General features: G+C 41.6%; 1 protein-coding gene across 6 annotated transcripts in view; it reads left to right on the plus strand.

Moving 5' to 3' along the window:
• The window catches only part of atl (atlastin GTPase), a 202,578-nt gene that overhangs the window by 91,087 nt on the left and 90,723 nt on the right, over positions 1–20,768 (plus strand). The gene's annotated exons all lie outside the window — the stretch shown is intronic.

Here is a 20,768-nt window from a genome sequence, read left to right on the forward strand (position 1 = left end):
CCATCACATTTAAAATATTGCAATCATGAATTCTTTTCATATTTACAGATCTATATGATATTGTTATAGTTTGTATTAACTATTTGATTTATATTTCAAAAATTTTATGCCCAAAATGACCTACAAATCCTTCGCTTTCAAAGGATTTGCTTAGAAAATTCATCCCTTTATCTACCGTTTTCTTAACTGTTACTCCCAATATCAACTATGAATCAGGACTCTTCTTGAAACAAACTAGTGCCATTTGTATTTTGTTTTCATTAATATAAACTAAAAAATACACAAATTAATGCAATGGAGCCTCTCTTTTTCAGATATACTGTTTTCAGTTTCCCAAATTTATTCACTGTATATTTTATTGCATGGAAAATATTAAACCGATGACTTCTTTTCATTGTTTCATTTCGAGATGATGTTATCATTATATTTATTATTTAATTGACTTATGTATTTCAATGAATTTATGCCCAAAATCACCTTACAAGCCTTTCATTATCAAAAATTGGCTTCCAATTTTTTTAATTTCTCCACCTTTTCCTTAGGGTTAACTTTCAACATTAACTTTGCATTATGGCTCTTTCTATGGCAAATTGGTATCATTTCTGACTTCTTTTATTTAATATTACAGTTCAAGCCTGTACAATGTGACACAATAAACACATTATTATAATTCAATTTAAAATAAAATCTCACTAAGTACCAAAAAATATATTACATACTATATTGTAAAATTCAATGTTATACTTATAAAAAATTAAATTTGGATCATTTTTTTGGAGATAATAATAATTTTTTTTCTACTCTGAATTGTGGGAAGCGTAGATAAATATTTGGTTTTAATACTTTTTTATATTATAATTGAATATTATTTAACGATTACCAAATATTCATCTACTTTTCTTTAATCATAGTAATAAGAGTTTTATTGTCTCCTGGAAAATTGACTGTATATATGATATAACCTATCGGACAGTTAAATTCCACATAAGTTTAAAGATAAAAGAAAGTTGAACATGCATTTTGTTAATGATTTTGATACCTAGAAGTTTAGCATAAGATTTTCAAATAACTTAACACTCTCTTGCAACTAATATGCTCCTGATAATCACCAATGCAAATAAACTTTGAATGTATACTTCTCCTTGGCAGTGTTGAAAATATGTAAATGTTAATCTTACTTCATTTAGTCAGCTCTATCCTCAGCAATGAAAATTGAAATGGTCTATTTTAATTTATCTGAAAAAGAAATTTTACAAAGTACCACAAAGTGTATACTAACATCCTGTATTATAAAATATAATGTTATACTTATATCTAATAATTGTCAACTCCTTATGTCATTATTATTCGAATATATTTGTCATTTTAAAAATTAAACTCATTCACTAACATAATAATGAACATTCTCACTGCATTAAATATACATAAACTTACATTACTATTGACAGTTGACAAGTCGCCGGATTAGTTATATGGATTACATCGATTTATTTGCAAGTTCACAACTATAGTTTCGTCGTTGAGTATAGTTTGTTGGAAGCGATGTGAAAATGACGTCACTTTCCTTAGCGACCAACTTCTCAGCCCGAGACATACAGAATCAGCCTGGGACATCCACTCGGGAAGAAAGAAGGGAGAAGAATTTCAACTTCGGCATATATATAGCTAACAGAGTATGAGATCTCTGGATTACGTGAACCGATTTTAATGTTTATAGGCTCAAATGAAAGGTTTTTCAAAACCATTTTAAGTAAAGCTTTACTTAAATCATGACAATTGATTATTCATAGAAATAAATCGGTTTGAAAATTGGGACGGCTAAACTTGCTGTATAAGTTACACGGTATTGCTCGGCGGTGTAGACATGTCATTATCTACTTTTATATGTACTTGCCGTCGAGACACTACCGTGTCTCTTGATATAATTCTTTTTCTTCTTATTTATATATATAATTGACTAGCATAAGTCGTTAAATTAGTTATTATCGTTTTCAAAATCTGAAGTACCAGAAGAATCCGTAAAAAATTACCGTCGCTTTTCGTGGCCAAAATTTCCTTCGGTATTATTGTGATTAGCTATTCTTTTTAACCAAGACAATCATAAGGCCAGACTTACTGCATAAGAGAACATAATATCTCGAAGGTATTAATGTTATGTATATTCGTATATGGACGGAGTATTTCATTGATTCGTTCCGATTTATGCGAGGCTATTGATTTCATTACGAGTATCACGTATTGTAGGCTAGACCGATATTTGAAAAGACATTGATTAATAAAAACACGAAGCAGATTTGTATTGTGGTTCAAACTGGGGTGTATATAAATTCATATGCAATCAATTAGTTCGGGAGACAGCTGTCAATTTTCATGACGAAAAGAAAGCTAGATTTTTTTCCAGTAGTTCATTGAGTAATGCTGAGAATGGAAGCGAACGTCGGCTGGGGCATTTACGGCAGGTGCAGTCACGTCGGTCACCCACACATGTACAATCAAGAGACACAGTAGTGTCTCGATGGCAAGTAAATTACAAAGCCGAAACACTACCTTCTTTTACAAGAAACTTGACTATACTATATCTAATTTTTAGTTCCGATGCAAATATTTTCAAAGCGACTCATTTAATTAAAAATTTAATATAAGTTTCACTATATAAATCGAATCTTAGCTTTCGAATGAGATCACGAATATCTAAATCGGTTCACTCAATGCTGAAATATCAAGATTGAGCAATTACGATTAGCTACTTTCAGCGTTTCTTCTCCCGACCGAAAACTGTTGTCTCGATCGGAACTCCCACTCTTTCACATTAAAAGCCTATCTCCGGCATTTTTGTACTTTCCTCCACTCTTCCGATATAGTCTGACATCAACTAGCTAGCCAATAAACGCTTAGTATCCTGTGGCAGGGTTGTGCATATACGTGTTAGTAGCATCATGTATGTGATTGTGTCAGCAGTATTATATAGTAAATGAAAATTTCCTAAGGCCAGAATTACAAGGAGTATGGAGTGACGTGCATGGCTTGCGGTAAATAGTGGGTGAAACACGTTACGACTCTCGGTCACGTCGTTTTCCTCTTACACAATGAGAAATTGAATCGTGTGGTTCGGCTAGCTTCACTGTGTATTTTAACATGGAAAATGATATACTACACTATAGCTAAACCACAAACGTTTCAATTTCCCACTGTGTATTATTACCGCGCGTGTCGCTACCACTCCATGCGCATTGTAATGCTGGCCTAAGATATTTGAACCATTAAAAAAAGTTTTGAGGTTCTCCCAAAAAATAGTTGCGTGTAAAAAAAAAGATGGCAAGTAATTGATTTAATGCTTAATAACAAAAAGGATTGAAATGGAATTAGATAATTTCAACAAGTGACTTGTCAATATAACAAATATTTAAAAAATAGATAGAGTGCTATTAGGTATTCTTCCATAAATAAATATTTCAAATTACATTTAAAAGAAAGAGAGATCATTACGAGAACCTACTTACCGAGCATATGCTTTATAAGATTGAGTAAGATATTGAAATATTAATTTACAAGAAATAATATTTTTAGGATATGAAGGTGGCACCGTCGTGTTGTATTTACTGCACTAGGTACACATGTCTTAAATGTGAAATAAACAAAAGTTTAGCATTTAACTGAATAAATAATGCTAAAATATATCAAGTAATATAATCTAAACACAATACAAAAAATATATTTCACGATTATTTTGGATTCGGGAGCCATTTAATTATCTGTATTTTTTCACATTCTTTTTAAGCTTAATTTTTCCCATTTAAAATTTTTATGTTTCGATTGATTTTATTTATTAAGTAATCGTTTTAATCATTAAAGTATACTCCACAATTTAACCAATTCGATTTCTTGAAATAATGTTTAATGACCTTTCAAATCTACCTTTTTCTGTTTATAATAAAATTATGATTAATTAAATGCGAAAAGATAATGCTTTTCATTCTAGATTTCTGTAGATAATACAAATTAGATTCGGTGAATTGGTAGAGTATATTTTAACGTTTAAAACAACTACTCGAAAAATAAAATCGAACGAAATATAAAACTTTTTAATGGAAAAAATTAAGCTCAAAAAGAATGTGGAACAATACAGATAATAAAATGGCTTGCAAATCCAAAATAAACGTGAAATAAATTTTTTTTGTATTACGTTGAGATTATTATTTGGTATATTTTAGAGCATTCTTTATGCAATTATATGCTAAACCTTGTTTATATTTCAAATTTAAAACATGTCTGACTGGTGGAATAGATATTAGATACAGCACGACGGAACAACCTTAAGGATATTATAAGTATATAGTATATACTGTAACGTTGCGTTCCCGCAGCGTTATAATAGCTGCCATCTAGCGCTTTGCTAATCTCAAGCGCTAGATAGGCGGGTCGTGTGCGAACTAGGAAGTTATCAACCGATGAGTTATTGATCGAGGATCGAAACTTGTCGGCTTCCTAGTGTTGCGCGATGGGTGTAGCGGGGTAGCGGCGGGCAGGCGCAGGGGCTTACCTGCTCCCGCGAACTGCCCCGACACACGTAGTTTGGAGGTCCATAGGGACAGTGAGTTTTTGGAGGAAATCCCCGCCGCCGATATAAAGCCGCAACAAAGCAGCAGCCGCCGCATCGAAAAATGAAAGTGTCAACGGAAGTGCGACGACTGCCACCCTGCCGCGAACCCATACCGGACAACGGAGACTACCAGCCCTTCGGGCCTGCGTAAAGAGCGAGAAGAAGATAGGGAGAGAGAAAGAGAGAGAGAGAGAGAGAGATTGATTGATTGATTTATTGTAATAAAGTACAAGGGTGTGAGCCCCATTTGTACATAAAATACAGACATATATAGAATATATATATGTGCGAGGCAGTGCCCAAGTAGGTTCCAGTCCTGTGGTCAGAAGGGAAGGTTATATCTGAGAATAAAAGTTCGAAGACAAATGTAAGAGGTAAAAGAGTCTTTATTCAAATAAATAACAATGATACAAAATTTTACAATATTTACAAAAAGAACCGCTGAGACTAAGATGATCGACTTTCTAGGGAATTTGTCGTCGTCAGATTCTAGGGAATTTCGATAGACGAAGATTCCCAATAACCGTAGAGACTCGAATTCCCCAGAAAGGAACGCGGACTTAGAAACTCCCTGACTGGACAATTTTTCCTAGGGTATTCCCTAGTAAAATCCCCAGCCACGGGAGGAAGCGAAGTTGGAGAAGTGGTTTTAGGGAAGGGGAAGTCCCCTTACCCTTCGGCCGCCTTCTCCAAGAGCTCTAGTGGCTCCGAGCCACCCCAACCCTTAGGGTGATTCTACCCCTCCCACTACCCGACTCGTCGAGAGCCCTGGATTTGAGGGTCGGAACACTGGGTCCGAGGTAGTCCTCGGAGGCAGTGTGGAGGGGAAGGAGAGGGTTTTAACTTCTCCCGGGAAGTCCCCGGAGAAATCTCCCTTAGGAGGGAGGAAATGCCGCAGAGGGGAAGTCCCCTCTTGGAAGGCAGTGGGTGGTGGGTGATACTTACCAAAGTATCCAAAAAGTTGGCCAAGTGGAGGCGCTGCCGTTGAGGCGTCAGTTAGGTGCCGTGGAGGCGAACAAAAGCTGCTTTCTGTTGCTGCGGTTGCTGCTGTTAATCAGCTGTCGAGCAAGGCTGAGGTGCGATGGGTCCTTATCAAGGACCCATCTATATAATTACGCGACACTAATCTTGCCAGCGAGAGAGCTGCCGCGGGCGCTGGCCACCTAGTGGCCAAGCGCGCAAGTAGTGTCGCTTCGCGGCCGCGACGCGCCAGGGCCAGAAGACGCGCAAGCGCGCCGCGGAGAGAGGGACAGATAGAGCGGCTAGACGCTGTCGGTCTAGCCGTCTATTGTGAGCGCAATAGAGATGGGAGATATAACAGAGAAATGCGGAATCTACTTCGCAACATTTTCTGCTCCTCCCAATCTCGAACAAACTCCCCCCGTTGACGCGATAGCGTCAAGACAAGGAAGAAAGAGTGTAATCAGTTTAACAAGTTTTATTTACAAATAAAGAATATAAAACATATAAGGACGAGACGACTATTTACACGGCTTCATTTGAAGTTTTGCGGAATTTAATTCCAGGGCCGGAGTCCACCGGAGTATAATTTTGCCCTGAGGGGCCCAGGCCTTCCATCTCCGCAGTTTTAGGACGGAATATAGGGGCACTTCAATTTCTTGCCCGAATGCGCGGACCCTGATTTGTTGAGCATTGCGCTCGAGCTCCCTGGCGCTGGGATCGTCTAGGACTTTCCCAACCCAGTTCGCCGAGGCAATGCTTTTCTTAGAGGCGATGACGGGCCTCTGCCGTCTCGCCCGTGTTCGGGTTGCTGGAGGTGGAGGTGGTGGCGGTGCCGGCTCCTCATTCGGCCCCGCCGGGAGGACATGGCCGAACAGCCGCCGAAATTCACTTTCCTCCCGGGGGGCATGTAATTCTAGGACGTCGTCCCCCTCGTCCTCATAGCCTACGCCCAGTAGGTGGGCCCATGGATAATCCGCCATGCTCAAATATCGCTGCACCAAAAAAGGCAAATGATGAGTACGAAGACTCAGTAAGTATTGTTGGAGTTTTGGAAGAAAAGACATGGCGGAGATCTGAAGTGTTCCAGAAGGCTTGGAACAGGAAAGAGGGCGACCTGAAGAGTCCCAGGACGCCCGAGAGAGGAGGTGGTAACCTGGAGAGCCCCAGGAAACCAGGAAGAGAGTAAGCAACCTGAAGAGCCCCAGGAAGCTTGCGAAGGAAAGTGGCAACCTGAAGAGTCCCAGGATGCCGGAAAGCAGGGTGAAGATAGACCCTGATACGACCCAAAGTGAGGGCTAAGAGGGGAGTTTACAGAGTTGCGAGAGACTCCGTTGAATCTCTTTTCTCGCGGTTTTAAGGACAGCTACGCGAGCTACTCCGTCCACCCCAGGAACTAGTTTGAGAATCCGCCCCAAGGTCCACATACGGGGAGGATTGTTAGCTACTTTGACAAGCACTAAATCTCCTTCACCGAATTCCGAGTTAGAGTTCTGCCATTTCGGCCTATGTTGCAGAGTGTGTAAGTATTCGGAAGACCACTTCTTCCAAAAGGTCTCGGTGATTCGATTCACGGTTTGCCAACGGTTTAATGATGATTCGCGTAAATCCAAGGTGGATAATTCAGGTGGGAAATTTAACGCCCGTCCTGACAAAAAATGCCCCGGAGTGAGTACGTCCAACGACTCTGGATCATCATGTAACCGCGATATAGGTCGTGAATTTAGACAGGCCTCAATCTTGGTCAATAGTGTGGCCATTTCCTCGAAATTAGGCACGAAAACTCCGAGGGAGCCCTTCAGGTGGTGCTTCATGCTTTTTACGGCACTTTCCCAAAGACCGCCCCAGTGGGGAGTAGCGACCGGAATGAATTTCCACTCGATTTTACTGATGGAATCGGTGTTCTGAGCGCGTGCAGCTTCTAAGGAGCATCGGTAGGCGCGTTTTAGTTCAGCGTCCGCTCCTTGAAAATTAAGGCCGTTGTCCGAATACATGACGGCGGGTTTTCCACGACGAGAGATAAATCGAGTCAGCGCGGCGAGGAAGGCCTCGGTGTCCAGTCTGGAGACGAGTTCCAAGTGAACAGCACGGGTAGCTAGGCATACGAATACCGCCACGTAGCATTTGACGGACTTGGCATTGCGACCGTGGTGTAATTTTACCAAAAAGGGCCCGGCATAGTCTACTCCGGTGTGTTCGAAGGTAAAGCTGCGAGAAACCCGAGCGGCAGGAAGTGAACCCATGAGTTGGGTGCCGAGTTTAGCGCGTTCGCGGGCACACGTGATGCATTTATGAACGCATGCCTTTACTAGAGTGCGTGCATTCACGACCCAAAACTTTTGTCGCAACGTAGACAAAGTTAATTGCAGTCCCCCGTGAAGTGTATCTAGGTGAGTTTGCCTAATAAGAATGGCCGTTAAGTGGCAATCCGGAAGAATAATGGGGTGTTTCATTTGTTCAGAAATTTCGGCGTTCCGAAGCCGCCCCCCTATTCTTAGGATTCCTTGTGAATCAGTTACCGGATATAATGAAAGAAGCTTTGAGCGCGACGGTATACGTGACCCATGATTCAAGGCTGAAAGCTCGTCGGCGAAGTGTGTCCGTTGAACCACCTGTACGATAGCGACTATAGAATCGCGAATCTCTGAAGCGGACAGGAGGGAGTCCTCCCATTGGCCGGTTTTCCTGGTCCGCTGGACAAATCGAAGAACATAGGCCATAACTCGGACCAGTTTAGACCAAGACGAAAATTTATCAAAAAACCAACACTGGGCTTTGTCCATTTGAGCGGTTAACGCTACCTTCCGACTTTCTTCCGCGGTTTCAAAGATCTGAACGGGATTTACGGTGTGCTCATGGAGGAAAGCAGGCCCATGCCACCAAAGTGAGTCCTCTGATAACTGTTGAGCACTGGTTCCTCTTGAACACAAGTCTGCAGGATTCGATTTAGTGGGTACATAATGCCAGCTGGCTTCCGATAAATGTGTTTGGATATATGAAACGCGATTGGCCACAAACGTCTTCCAATGTACGGGTTGCTTTGCTATCCAAGCTAAAGCGACCTGCGAATCTGAATAGCAACGAATCGCATCACAACTCCCGACCAAGCTTCCCTTGACGTGAACCAATAACTTGACAAGAAGGGCAGCGGCGACCAACTCCAGACGAGGGATTGAAGTGGTCTTGATCGGAGCGACCTTTCTTTTGGACATCACTAAATGTACCGAGAGTTGACCGTCCTCATCAGTGAGGCGTTCATAAACGACCGCGCCGTACGCAAGCTCTGAGGCGTCGCAAAATCCAATTAATTCGCGTTTTCCAGTAGTAAGTGATTGTCCAGTCCACCGTGGGATCCGTAAAGTCTGTAAGTCTCGGAGCTGCTCATAGCACTTGAGCCATTTTGACTGAATAGGCTCGGGAATTTCTTCATCCCAAGAGAGTTTAAGCAACCAGGTGGATTGCATTAACTGCTTTAAGGTGATGACTATTGGAGAGATCCATCCCAATGGATCGAAGATCTTGGCATTCTCTGATAAGAGGATGCGTTTGGTTAGTACACCAATGTGAGAAGGAGAAGCACGGAAGCGGAAGCTATCATCCCCGTGATCCCAATATATGCCCAAGACTTTACTTGATCCAGCAGGATCCTCAAAGAAAGAGTGCAGCTCGGTAGGTTCAAGCGGGGAAGTCCCCGGCTGATTGAATGCCCATTTGCTTAAGGAGAAGCCCCCTTTCGCCAGTAGAGCGATGAGTTGTTCCCTGACCGAACTAAGTTGCTTTAAGTCATGGGCCCCAAAAAGTATGTCGTCTACATAAGTAGAATTTAACAACACATCCTGTGCGAGAGGAAAGTTAGCTCCGTCCGTGTAAGCTAATTCGCGCAAAACTCGCGAGGATAAGAACGGTGCCGGTCCCGTACCGTAGGTCACCGTGTTGAGTTCGAAAGCCTGAAGCGCACCGGAATCAGTCTTCCATAAAATGTTCTGATACTTGCGGTCCTCCAAACGCACAAGAATCTGTCGGAACATCTTAACAATGTCTGTCACGCCTACATATCGAAAGGAACGCCAATTCATCAGGATCCGCGTGATGTCCTGTTGGAGTTTGGGTCCAATGAATAGCGTATCATTAAGCGAGACGCCAGTAGAGGTTTTAGAAGATGCGTTGAATACAACGCGAATCTTTGTCTTCTGATTATCGGTCTTAAATACTGCATGATGAAGCAGGAAGACGCGAAAATCAGAGTTCATAGGAACAGGAGACATACGTCCCAACATAATATACTCCTGTAAGAATTGAGAATAACTTTCAGCCTGGTCTGGAGAAGTTTCCAATCGCCGAAGTATCCGTGATAAGGTTTTCTCTGCTACCCGAGAAGAAGAACCTAGACTATGCTTTTCGATGTCGGATCGAAAAGGTAAAGCGACGACAAAACGCCCCGAGGGGGTGCGTGTTACCGTATCCACAAAATGTTGTTCACAGAGGGAGTCCTCTGTGGACATGGGTTTGACTTCAGGAACTTCTTCCAGTTCCCAGAAGTCGCGAAGAGTGTTCTCTAGGTCAAAGCAATGATGAACCGTGAGGCTATGAGAGTGACCCGCCTTAGGTACGACTCCAGCTACGATCCAACCGAAAATAGTCCGCTGGGCTCGTAACGAATTATCAGGAGAGTTAATGTACGGGCCTTCTACCACCGACGTGAGGTAATCTGCACCAATGAGCACATCAATTGAAACCTTGGTTGAAGCGAAATTATCAGCGAAATCGATTCCACTAAGCGATGGAAAAGACGATCGAGAATAAGTCGGAGGGAGATATTGAGTAATCGTTGGTAAGATTATTGCAGTTACATCCAACGAAACATCGTGTCTTGAGAGAGAATGAAGGGTAATCTGTGCCTCTGCTCGAACGTTTTGAGCCGAAGTCAATGCAACACCATGAATGGTAGGATTGATACGTTTTCGCGGTATTCGTAACTGCTGAGCTAAATTTTCTGAGATAAAGGAAGTTTCTGAGCCCGTGTCAAAAAGTCCGCGGACTATGATACGAGAACCGTCAGGAGCATCGATTCTAGCAGAGAACGTGTCCAACAGAACTGAACGTGTATCGGTAACGCTGAGATACGTTGTAGAATGCGAGCTAGAGGGTTCAGGCTCGGAAGCGGAGTTTGCTGCAGGGGTAGACCCCCGTGACTTGCTCCCCCCGGTGCCAGATTTGTCAAAATGCAACAACGTATGATGCATTTTACTACATTTCCTGCAGCGTGACGAAGAAGAACAATTGGAGCAACTATGCCCTGGCCTCAGGCAGTTGATGCAGAGGTTCTGTGAAAATGCAAACTTTGATCGAGCCTGAGGGGTCAATGCAAGGTAGTCCTTGCACTGATACAAGAGATGGTTACTACCACAATGAGCGCAACCGGTACTATTCACACTCGCGGCGTGTGACTTCAAGGATCTCCCAGATTCCTTTTTGGAAGTCTTAGGTTTGTTACCTAATGATTGCAATGAGTTAATGTGTCGCGTCAAGAACTCCGAAAATTGAAGAAAGGTGGGATAATCCTTGCTGCTTCCTAGATATATCTCCCAAGCCAAGCGGAGGGTGTCATCCAGTTTGTTCTTCAGTGAATGAACAATGATGGGATCCCAATGATCGACGCCGTAACCCATAGTTTTAAGGGCGTTGAGAGCAACCGTAACAGAGTCCCTAACTTCTTTCAGAATTTTAAAATTGTCACCCCGAAGCGTGGGTACTTGCGAGATCTGATCTAAGAACGTATCCGTGATCATTCGTTTGTCAGTGTACCGAGCTACCAGAGTATCCCATGCTATCTCATAGTTCTCGGAGGTGATCGCTAAAGATTTAATGACCGTTGCTGCTTCTCCTTGCAGACAGGATTTTAGGTAATGGAACTTGTCCCGATCGGAGACATACACTTTGTCGTGAACAATGGAACTAAACGTTTCATAAAAGTTGTTCCATTCTAAGTAATCCCCGGAAAACTTTGGTAAATCGATAACTGGAAGCCTAATGTGGTTTATTTCGCCTGAAGGCGCAGTGGGACCTGATGCCGACATACCCTGATTGGGTCGAAGTTCATCTAGATGTCCTAGGATGAATTCTTCCGCGTCACTATGGGCATCAAGGGCCGCTTGATACCAGCTATCGGTTACGTACTCCATTTTAGCTAATTCGGCCGGTTTAGTGTGAGTAGTGATCTTAACGTGAGTTTTATGCAACGCCTTAAGCCACTTCTCGACGGCCGCAAGCCTATCCTCCAAGAATAGGAGGGTGAAGTTGTGGACTCCACGCTTCTTAATGTTAACGACCAACCGAACGAATTCATCCCGAATCATGGGCACGTAATTGATCGCTTCTAGTAATTCCCCGGAGCTAGGCGTAGTCATCTTGAAACTCTATTCCAGAACAAACCCACAATCCAAAACACAGCCCGGAATACCCACTCAGGAACACTGATGCACTTCGAACGTTTTTTGCCGGATATCCGGCTCGAAGGACCAAAAATTTGTGCGAGGCAGTGCCCAAGTAGGTTCCAGTCCTGTGGTCAGAAGGGAAGGTTATATCTGAGAATAAAAGTTCGAAGACAAATGTAAGAGGTAAAAGTGTCTTTATTCAAATAAATAAAAATTATACAAAATTTTACAATATTTACAAAAAGAACCGCTGAGACTAAGATGATCGACTTTCTAGGGAATTTGTCGTCGTCAGATTCTAGGGAATTTCGATAGACGAAGATTCCCAATAACCGTAGAGACTCGAATTCCCCAGAAAGGAACGCGGACTTAGAAACTCCCTGACTGGACAATTTTTCCTAGGGTATTCCCTAGTAAAATCCCCAGCCACGGGAGGAAGCGAAGTTGGAGAAGTGGTTTTAGGGAAGGGGAAGTCCCCTTACCCTTCGGCCGCCTTCTCCAAGAGCTCTAGTGGCTCCGAGCCACCCCAACCCTTAGGGTGATTCTACCCCTCCCACTACCCGACTCGTCGAGAGCCCAGGATTTGAGGGTCGGAACACTGGGTCCGAGGTAGTCCTCGGAGGCAGTGTGGAGGGGAAGGAGAGGGTTTTAACTTCTCCCGGGAAGTCCCCGGAGAAATCTCCCTTAGGAGGGAGGAAATGCCGCAGAGGGGAAGTCCCCTCTTGGAAGGCAGTGGGTGGTGGGTGATACTTACCAAAGTATCCAAAAAGTTGGCCAAGTGGAGGCGCTGCCGTTGAGGCGTCAGTTAGGTGCCGTGGAGGCGAACAAAAGCTGCTTTCTGTTGCTGCGGTTGCTGCTGTTAATCAGCTGTCGAGCAAGGCTGAGGTGCGATGGGTCCTTATCAAGGACCCATCTATATAATTACGCGACACTAATCTTGCCAGCGAGTGAGCTGCCGCGGGCGCTGGCCACCTAGTGGCCAAGCGCGCAAGTAGTGTCGCTTCGCGGCCGCGACGCGCCAGGGCCAGAAGACGCGCAAGCGCGCCGCGGAGAGAGGGACAGATAGAGCGGCTAGACGCTGTCGGTCTAGCCGTCTATTGTGAGCGCAATAGAGATGGGAGATATAACAGAGAAATGCGGAATCTACTTCGCAACATTTTCTGCTCCTCCCAATCTCGAACAATATATTATAAGTGTAAGCAAAATAGCGCTCTCACTCAAACAATAGTAAGATAACAGTAACAATGATAAAATATAACATATAATACAATAGTAAATAAAGAGACAACACGGCTTTTAACCTGAATCCAGGCGATCAAGAAGAAACTGGTAAAGTTCCATCTTAAAAGCCAGCGCAGTTTTAAGTTTACGAATAGAGAAAGGTAGCCTATTCCAAAAACGCAAACCAGTGACAATAAATGATTGTTCATAGCTAACCGTGCGGTATGAAGGTACATGAACATCCAAGCAACACCTCCGTGCCGAAGTGGAATTACTATTGTAAGCTCGAACAAGCCGAACAAGTTGACTAATGCAGGAGGTATGCGAATAGTAAATAGCTTTATGAATGGCAATGCCGATGAAAAATAAACGTCGTTCATGTACCTTAAGCAGCTCCGCTTTCTTAAAGTAAGAAGTAATATGTTCAGATTTTCGGAGATTATATACAAAGCGGACGGCTGCATTCAACGCACGTTGTAGCTTTACATTATCAGTATTAGTGATGTCAGTGAATACCAGAGAGCAATAATTTATATGTGGATAAATTAGAGACTTCACAAGTTGAAGTCTAAGAGCTTGAGTAAGGCTGACTTGACCATTGCGGAGCTGGTAAAGCGTCTTAAATATGTTGTTACAAATATGGGTTACCATCTCATGCCTACAAAGGGTAGTTGTGATAAGAACTCCCAGATTTTTAACACAATTAACAAAATCGACTGAGGTATCACTAACCATAATAGAGAGAGTGGTATCCCAATTGATAGAGTTGAGATAACGAGCTGACCCAAAAATAATAGCCTTTGTTTTAAGAGGATTGAGAGTTAGTTTATTTCTCAAGGCCCATACACAGAATTTAGCTATTTCAGTATTCATGACAGAGATGCAATCATTCAGTTGTGAAGGAGAGCACTGAGCATATATTTGTATGTCATCAGCGTACCGAATTAGGGTATATCTCCGAAAAATCTTATTAATATCCGTAGTGTACAATAGAAAAAGAAGCGGACCTAGAATGGAACCTTGAGGTACACCAGACGTTACATCTCTCCACGAGGAAATATGACCATCAAGTCGCACGGCGCACTGACGGCCATGTAGGTATGACCAGAACCACTGCAATACAGAGCTGGAGAAGCCGAGTGCAGCTAACTTATGCAATAGTAAAGCATGATCCACCGTGTCAAATGCCTTCGAAAAGTCAAACAAAACCAGAATGGTCAGCTTTCGCTTATCAATGCCATGGCGGATATCATCAGTGAGCTTAATTAAAGCATCTTGGGTAGAACGATGTGGGTAGAAACCATACTAAGATTCATCGTCAAAACCTCCACTCCGCAGAAACTGCCAAGTGTCCCTGAAGACTACTCGTTCTAACACTTTCGACAATTCAGGTAGAATGGAGATCGGACGAAGGTCAGTTACGGCAGCAGGTTGCTTGACCTTAGGAATAGGGGTGATAAGAGTAAATTTCCATGCCTGGGGAAAGTAAGAGTTCATAGGTGACCAATTACATATTTTAAGCATGATGGGAAAGATAGGAATGGTACATTTAAGAAGAAAGCGACCTGGAAGTCCATCAATGCCGCATACAAGAGAATCAGACAGTTTCAGACTGGATAAGAGTATATCAGGAGTAATATAAGAAAAATGGAAAAGCTCTTCATCATATGACTGGGGGTTGTTGAGTAATTCAGGTAGACTGAGAGAAGCAGTAGAATTTAATGGATGAAAAACTTCACAGAAATGAGCAAGAATATTGTTAATGTCAAATGGCAGTATTTGAGATTGTGTTTTGGGAGATACTATGCAGAGTTTTCTTAAACAGTTCCAAAGTTCTCGGGGAGAGGAGCATTTGCCAATGGCATGCGAGCAGTATGCCTCTTTAGACCTTCTGATGCAAGCCTTAACTTCACTCCTAAGAGCACGATAAGAAATACGAAGGGACTCGGCTGGATCGCATGCATGACGTAATCGATGTCGAAGTCTATTACGCTCCCTAATCTTGGTCCTGATTTCCGGAGTTATCCAAGGCACACGTAGGGAGGGAGGAGGAATGGTTTGACAGGGCACCAAGGCATTGAATGTCTCATTGAGCTCAGTGTTAAGCAGGGAAACGGAGGAGTCTAGTGTGTCAGCTAGAAAAGCTTGCGGAAAAGTAAGGAGGTTTATTTATGCTATAGCTTCACTAGTGTCAAGGCGTTTCCAAGACCGACCAATGCGTACGCAAGAAACCCAGGTAGATCCTCGTTCGATGTTATATGTAATGTCGATTAGGTCATGACCGGATAAAAAAGGCATAGATCGTTGGCTAAATCGAAGGACTCGAGACTCATCGCTCACTATACATAGATCAAGCCAAGTATGAGAACTGTTGGTGTGATGAGTAGCTGAGTATAGGATTAAATAACAAGAAGTAGAATTAAAAATACGCTGAAGGTACAGGCTATCTGCAGATTGGGTTAGGAGGTCAGAATTGAAGTCCCCCATAATAATTCTATGTTGGTAATCTTGGCACAAACCATACAAATCACTTTCAGGAACTAAGTTAAAAGCTATTTTCGGAGGGCGGTATATTACCCCTATAAGTAATTTGCAGTTGTTAGGAAGGGTGACTTCTGCGTAGAGGTATTCAACCTGCGCACGATACCCAGAAGAAGCAGATGACTTCAGAAAAGTAAGGCCCGTCGAAAGGGCATCTCTTATATAGATGCAGACACCACCCCCACGAACCTCATTATGATCACACCTAAGTAGAAAATAACCATCAAGTCTAACAACGTGACTATCAATGAAAGGCTTAAGCCAAGTTTCAGAAACCATGATAATATCATAGTCATGGTGCATAAAGAAATCACAGAATTCAGTAAAATGTGCAGTAAGCGATTGCGCATTAACATGGCAAACCATTAATTCATTTATATGGATAGTCCCGTCATGAGGTGCGAGCGGAGAGGTCGGCGGAGGACGATGATGTCAATTTAATGTAGCTATATCGGATAGTGAATTGATAGACACCGGACGAGAGGAATCATTTTTCCTAATCTTAATGATCCCGCTGTCATCAATCCATGGAAACTTATAACGTAATTTGCGTGAGGCCTCAATGGTAGCAGTAAAAAGTTTATGCAATTCCACAGGCAGCTGTCGATTAATATAAATAGGAGAACTTGGAAAACTACTGTCCAAGGTGGATGCCTTTAGAGAAGGAGTAGAACGCTTAGCTGCCAGGAAAGCAGAGCTAATTGCCGGTGAGCCGAATTCAACTACCAGAGTGCTGGGACGGTCAGTTTTCTCAGCCCGAAGCCGACGAAGACGTTTAATATCAGAATGTTTGAGACTGACCTTGAGATTCCTGGACAATTTCAATAAAAGCTCCGCATCCGCAATCGTCTCATGTACAGGAATGCCAGAGAATCTCAAATTCGTAAGAGATTGCTGAAACTCCATACGCATGAGTCGAGTGGATAAGTCAGCAACTGCCTCACCATGGTTAGAGTTTGTAGACGGGTTGATCTCAATTAATGATACCCTTTCACGTAGTTCAGCTAAATCAGTTTCATTCTTAGCCACACGCTCCGATATGTCATTCATGCGAGTCAGAAGTAGTTGAATGTTGCTGTTTATGGTGTCCATATGGTTTAATTTATCCATCATGGGCATCATGGAGTCGATCCTAGTATTCACTCCATTTATGAGGGTATTAATGAGACCAGCCAAGGAGCTATTGTCCACAGAAGTATCAGCTGGCTCAGTTGGCACCTTGAGCGTAGACTTCTTTTTCAGTTGCTGCGAATTGGAGGGGCCAGCAGATTTCTTGCACACCGGACAGCCAATGTTAGGCAGCGGGTCAGTATCAGCTAATGCAAGTTGTTGTCTAACACACTGTCCGTGAAAACCATGAGCATCCACATTACAAAACCGAGTAATATCTTCGGTTTTGATGAAACGATTACAGACATCACAGCTAATCGATGGCATAATGTACAGGTGTGACACCGAACTTGGTTATTACAGCAGATGTCAAAACAGAAATAACCTATGCCAGCATTAGCAGTCGGCCGCGGATAGTTCAATAATTAATAACACAGGTGTCTCCCAGCGTCCGTAGTATAGAGTATAGGCACGCAGCTATGTAGAGGTCGTAGCCAATGGTAGACAACAACAATACGGCAGAGTAGGCTGATAATAGAACAGGTCCTCTCCCGCCACTAATTAAGATGTCCCAGCAATTAGATTGAGGTTAGAAATGAATGCAATATTTCTATGCCAGATTTCAAGCTCAATGATTGAAGACTTTGTTGAGTAAATATCTCAGAATAAAGCAGGAGATCTCACAAAGCAAATCTGCAATAACACGCCCATGTAGGGCAAGAACAGATAGCAGTATCGTGTTTCAAAGTAAGAGCAAAAATAGTGACAAGTAGGTCTACTTACAGAGAGAGAGAGAGAGAGAGAGCCAGCTCTTGCAAGCCGAAGTAAGGGTGATTATTTGTTTCGTGTTAAAGTCCTGTGACTTCCCGGGGTGTGCTAGGGCTTTAGGGCTCGTAGCACCGATCGGTTTTATAGGGAACCGCTGGCCCTGCTCACCTGTCACGGGTAAGCGGGTAACCTAGCAGAGTGGTCATTCCGTCAGACCTATAACGAAAATCATAGTGTGTAGAGGCGCGAATTAACAGAGTGTTCGCGATTACATAAGTTCGTTGAGAGTTTGACAGTTGACGTAATCGTTCCCTTGAGTTGGTTCAGGGCCGCGGACTTAGTAAAATTTCCGTGAGGACTCGCGATCTTAGGTACCGAATCAAAACAAGCCGGGTCGTTGTTGTGGTAGAGTACCCGGGAACTTAGAGAGTACGAATAACCGTCGAGGAACGCGCAAGGCGTGGGGATAGGGACTCATCCGCGTAGCGTCGCGTAGTAGTTAGCTGAGTAGTCCACCGGTGGCGCACGGAGTAACGCGCGACTCGGTGGGGACCGTCGCGAACGCCGACTAGTGGCTCGAGAGCGCGAGGCTTACTACGTCATCGGGGCTTCAGCCGCGTTCGCACAACTTAGGTCGCGCCCACATTTAGGACTTCGCGTTAGCGTATCTAAACCGTTTGAGGAGAACATTGTATGATATTGAGTACGGAATTGATAATAAAGAGAAGTTAACCGGAATTGAAGAATTACAGTTATTAGCACCCCATCCCCTAAATTCGCGTACGAGGGTTAAAATCCCCTCTGTATAAATAAATATTCGGGTATTATTAAAATTACTTCGAAGGCGCCCGGGTCTGGTAGGAAGTCGCCTATTGGGACGCGAACGCGATCGGTGAGGGATCACTCCTCCCTCCCTTTCTACGCTATCCTCTAGGATAGTCAGTAGCGTCACAATACATAAACCACAAGTTCGGCAAGAAGCTTTTCGTAATGATTTATTTTTCTTTTAAATGAAATTTGAAATATTAACTTATTAAAGAATACATAATTGTACTTTATCTCTTTTTCTATTTCTTAAATATATTTGTTATATCAAATAAGTCAGTTACTTGTCGAATTTATCTAATTCCATTTCAATTTTTTTTTATATTAAGAATTATTTTAATTGCTTGTCATTTTTTTTCAACGTAAGTGTTTTTCTGAGGGATAAATATTAAAATATATATATATGTGTGTGTGTGTGTGTGTGTGTGTGTGTGTGTGTGTGTGTGTGTATATATAAAGAAAGCTGTGTTTGTGTTTGTGATATTTTTATATGTACTTATCACATTGTATGTAAATTTAAAAAAATAGTCAGCTGACTGTATATGGTAGTGTATTATACATCCTTCATGCGTAAACATATAGAAAATATTGTTTAAGTAAAATTATAGCGAGAAATCTGAAATTTTGTGAAGTGGTAGTCAACTATAGGGGGAAGTCCCCTAACGCTGGACAGCACCTAGTACCTGACACACTCAGTATCTCCGTATAAATAAGTAAAAACGAAAAAATGCCTACACAGTAGGGATAGAGGAAGAAAGTAATACACATGTATGTCGCGAAACGCTATTGTTTTATTATATTAACCAATGGGCAGCCATTAATTGCGATGATACTGCTAGTTAGATTGTACGGCATAATATTCATTTCCTCGAATAATTAAATAAACACAGCAAATCATATTAACATTTACTGTTCTAAGATGCAAATTTTATCAGTATTGTTACAGTCAAATTTAAAATTCATTCAAGCATCGGAGCTATCAACTGTTTATTTATTATTGTATATATTATGCATGTCCCCTACTATTGGACAACAAATGTTTCTCCTAGTACCGGACAACAAAATTAAACCAGTACGTCTCGATATTACTGTTTCTGTCTTTTGATCCTCTAGGGTTTTACTACTAAGTTTAAAAATATGTAGAGAAGAAAGTCATTAGATGGAAACAATGTTAATAATGAAATAGCTTGTGTAATCTACTTAAAACGAATGAAGAAGATTGGTTTCGGTGCTCAAATTGTAAAGGATGGGCTCATGAAGCTTGCACTGATATTTCTGAGTCATTTATCGTTTTTATTTGTATTGAATGTAAATTGTATTAAGGTGGTTCCTACGTAAATAAAATTTCTTCAGTATTATTTAAAATTTTAAAGAAACGTTATTTAGGCATAGAGGGATAATCTATTAAAATTTGGAATGATGTTACCGATGATATAAGTAAGAAATAATTATTTGAAATTGGCACTTTTAACGTGTAGCCTAATGGGTGATCAACACATTCTGAAGAAATTTACGATGTCCCGTATTGCAATGACTTCACAAAGCAATAAAAAACTGTAGAAATATTTTATAAATTATAAGCAATTTTTTAATAACCGAAAATGTGTACATTACCGATACTAATCGCCTATTATTATTACTAAGAAATTTAAAAATCTCGTATTTGTTTATATTCTGCATGGAAATGTGGTAACTCCTCAAGTCATATGTGTATTTCTTTTAATATAATTGTTTCAAAAAGATTAATAAAAATAACACTTAAATAATTAAGTTTTTACAAATTAATTTTCTATCACAGCCAGAATAAGTAAAGTATTATTTTCAATTTTGTAACTACTTATAACTCTATTTGACTAGAGAGTCGCGCATGAACCACCTTAAGACTATTCAAATTTAGAAAACTTTTTTCAATGTTTCCGGTACAAAGTGCCATACTTTGTTTTTACTAAATTTCTTACCAAAAATTTATCGTTGTTAATTATTAATACATGTCAAATATTAATAGATTTCTTCATATATATATATCTTCGCAGGTTCTTTAACTATTGATTAAATAAAAGAAAATCATTTTTTTCTTATTATTTGTTGAGCTATTCTTTAAATTGCTTAAGTGGTCGGTACTAGGGGACTTCCCCCTATCAGTTTTATGAAAGAAATAGCCTGCTGACTTTTTTGTGATGGGTTAATTCTATCACTATCCATTTATGAAAAACAAAAAACATCAATTTTTTCAACTTATTACACGTGACTTCCCCCTTAATGGAACCACCCTGTATGCACAATATTATTTTATGAATTTTACTTTTCAC

The sequence above is a fragment of the Prorops nasuta genome, unplaced genomic scaffold (assembly GCF_024137725.1).
Source record: "Prorops nasuta isolate Cenicafe-Biocafe unplaced genomic scaffold, Cenicafe_Pnas_1.2 PNAS00020, whole genome shotgun sequence".
NCBI classification, from domain to species: domain Eukaryota; kingdom Metazoa; phylum Arthropoda; class Insecta; order Hymenoptera; family Bethylidae; genus Prorops; species Prorops nasuta.